General features: G+C 38.6%; 1 pseudogene; it reads left to right on the top strand.

Moving 5' to 3' along the window:
• Nucleotides 1-2116, top strand: part of LOC121813007 — a 4957-nt pseudogene extending 2841 nt beyond the window's left edge.
• The last annotated feature ends 976 nt before the right edge of the window (nt 2117-3092 follow it).

The raw sequence follows: 3092 nt of genomic DNA, 5'->3' as shown, positions 1-3092 counted from the left end.
CCAAGGCCAGGAAGATCGTGAAGGACCTCAGCCATCCCAACAACAGACTGTTCTCTCTGCTGAGGTCAGGAAAGCGATTCCGCTCCCTGAAGACCAACACATCTGTAACCGGCGACCTTCCGGTTACAGATGCGATTCCCAACCCCCTGAGCCACGATATTGCGTCCATATCTCAGCTAATAGTAATAGTGTTTCATGCTCTTTACAGCTCTCCAGATGATCGGTGGAAGTGTAACAGCATTTCAAGGAGGTACGGCCATCTTACCGTGTCATGTCATTGATACCAATGATGACCTGACACAGATTTCCTGGCAGAGGAAGACGAGAGAAAAACCTCGCAATGACAACTTCCTAACTGTCCTACCCAGAGAGGGACCACAATTTGTCAATGGAGGCGATGATCGATTTAAACATATCGGGAATTTTAATGACAAAAATTCATCTTCACCTTGTTTCCCAGTGGAAATCAGAAAACTGAGATACCTCTGAACTTGCCTGGTATATATATATATTTTTTTATTTTATTTAAAATATTCTAAATGTTTGTGTGTGAGACAGAGACAGAGTTACTTTCACCATCCTTCTTGCATGTTGATTTATTTTAGTGCTGCACCTCTCCTAGTGCCTCCTTTCACAAACATCAAGGACAGTCTTCCCACTTTGGGCACAGAAGAGGTTTTATTTGCTACCTGCACGGCTGCTGGATCGAAGCCTCCTGCAGAGGTGAGGTGGCTCACTGATGCTTTGGGAGAGAAAGTGAGGACGACAACAAACTCCACACAGTATGACAACGATACAACTACCACAGTCAGCTCTCAGTTTGGTGTTCCTACGAGAGAGATTAATGGTCACCAGGTCCAGTGTGTCATCAGCGGTGACTCCCTGACTAAAGAAGAAACTCTGCCCTTTACCATATAGGTCTACTGTGAGTATCAGCTGATGATGTAGTTTATTATTTGTCTTCTTTTTTGTCTGTCGATTTTAAATATTTTATTATTTTAATTATTAAATCAAATATGAAAAAGATACACGGACACACTAAGGATTAAAATCAGCAGCAATAGTTAGCAATAAATGTTTAATGAAGAGTTTTCGTTTTAGCCTTCATGTTTAGCATGACAGACATTTGGTAAGGGAGGAAATCTGGATGAAACTATTTCTCTTTAATCCAGGCGGTGATGTGTTCCTTCATTTGCTGACAAGTGACAATACATTATCTGCAATGCTTGTGTGCAATATATACATTATATATTGATACATGAATTAAGTTGTTCAAAACACTTAGTTGTTTGTGGTCTGGGGAATTGTGCTTTTAATAGCTCCTTTTTGTCAAAACCGACTAAATAGAAACATGAGATAAATTTAACAGTTTCAACGGCAAAGAGCATTACTGTTGGAGTTATTTTTGGATTCTTGAAAGCAGCGTGGAATTAGCGATGCCCATTGAGGTCAACATACCCAGAAAACCCAGATAAGCTTTGTTCAGCTGAGCTAAAGTGTCAGTAAGAGTATTTCTTGATATTCAGTCATTTCTAAGAGGAATGCAGTCCAAGGTAATCCAACAATCCAGGGTAAACGTAGTGAAATAGAAGCACCACTCAACTATGATTTGAGTAACACAGCCTATCTTGCAGACTAGAATGTTTCTAATCTGGATCTATTTATTCATTTTTGACCTTCTACTTCCAACATGACTAAACACCACGTCAAGACGTAAAGGCTGTTTCAAATTAATTTATCAAGCTTCAAAATTACTTCATTGGGCTTCATTCATCTCCCTCAGTCATAAGATCCATGGTGTGCACAGAGAATAGCAGATGAGGAAAAGGTTTGTGGGTGATCTGGTGACATCCTTGAAAGCATATGAAAGAATCGCTCCCTGAAACTAAATGAAAAGTAACTAAAACAGTGGCTTTGACAAGATTCAGGCAAATTTGAAACATTATAGTGATATGATTTAATATTTTCCAACTTCAGGATTAACACGTGTGTTTCTTTGTCTTTTCTCAGTTTCTCCCACAGAAGTGAACATTAAGAAGATTTCCGAGGACTCGTTTGAGTGTGTGACAGAAGCCAACATTCTGTATGAAGTTACGTTTGCTCACCACAGAGTGTGTGAACAGGGCAAAAGTGTAGTAATAACGTTGATGCCAGTTATAAAGGCGATATGGTTAATGAAAGAGCGGATAAGATGGCTAAAGTTATTAAAAGAGTAGACGTAGATGTTCAGATACCATTATCTAAATCTGAAGGAAAGTGTATAGTTTGGAAAGAAAGTAAGAAGTTATGGAAAATGGAATGATGAAACTAGAGGGAGACAATTTTACTGGGTACAAAATACAGTAGAAGTAAAAAGAAATAAAGGCATGAATAGGCAGGAGGAGATTGTTATATGAGTAGAATAAAAACAGGGCATTGTTGCCTGAATGGTCTTTTAAGGATGGGGAAACAATTGAGGGGTTATGTAATTGGTGTGGTGTTATGGAAACTGTTGAACATGTTTTTATTAAGTGCAGGAGATATGGTAACTATAGGAGAATGATGAGGGTAGAAATGGGAAATACGGGGGAATTCAAATTTGAAAAGGCGGTTGATTGGTTAGGATGTCAAGAAGGGAAAGGAGTGGTTCTTCAGTTTCTGAGAAATACAGGATTATTTAAGAGGATTTAAAGAGTTAGATGTGATATAAGTAAACTCCAGGGGGTAGCAGTAATGCAACATCTATGGATGCAAGCTGCCGTTAAAATAGTAGAAGAAGAAGAAGAAGATCGTGCAGGAAATGAATGGTGATTCGAGCATATTGACCGGATTGAAACCAAATGCAAAAAAGTTATTAATGTTATGAGGTGTGTAGCTGGGAAGGATTGGGGAGCGAGCTCTTCTGCGTTGAAAAGACTTGAAAAGGTCTAACTGAAGAATTTGTTTGATATTTAATACTCTTAAGTTATGAACCTATATAGAAGACTGTAAACATGTGAGTTACCTGGGCTATGCAAAGTAGGTTGAAATTAAAGAATACATCGTCTTGGTGTGCGTAAGCAAATGGTTAGCTCAAAAAGCTAATAACTGAAGCTCTTTCATATTTTTCCAGA

The sequence above is a fragment of the Haplochromis burtoni genome, unplaced genomic scaffold, assembly GCF_018398535.1.
Source record: "Haplochromis burtoni strain Fernald_Lab_line unplaced genomic scaffold, NCSU_Asbu1 Contig_1038, whole genome shotgun sequence".
In the NCBI taxonomy this organism is placed as follows: domain Eukaryota; kingdom Metazoa; phylum Chordata; class Actinopteri; order Cichliformes; family Cichlidae; genus Haplochromis; species Haplochromis burtoni.
The sequence above is the reverse complement of the archived record's forward strand: the minus strand, read 5'-3'. Positions and strand labels throughout refer to the sequence as shown.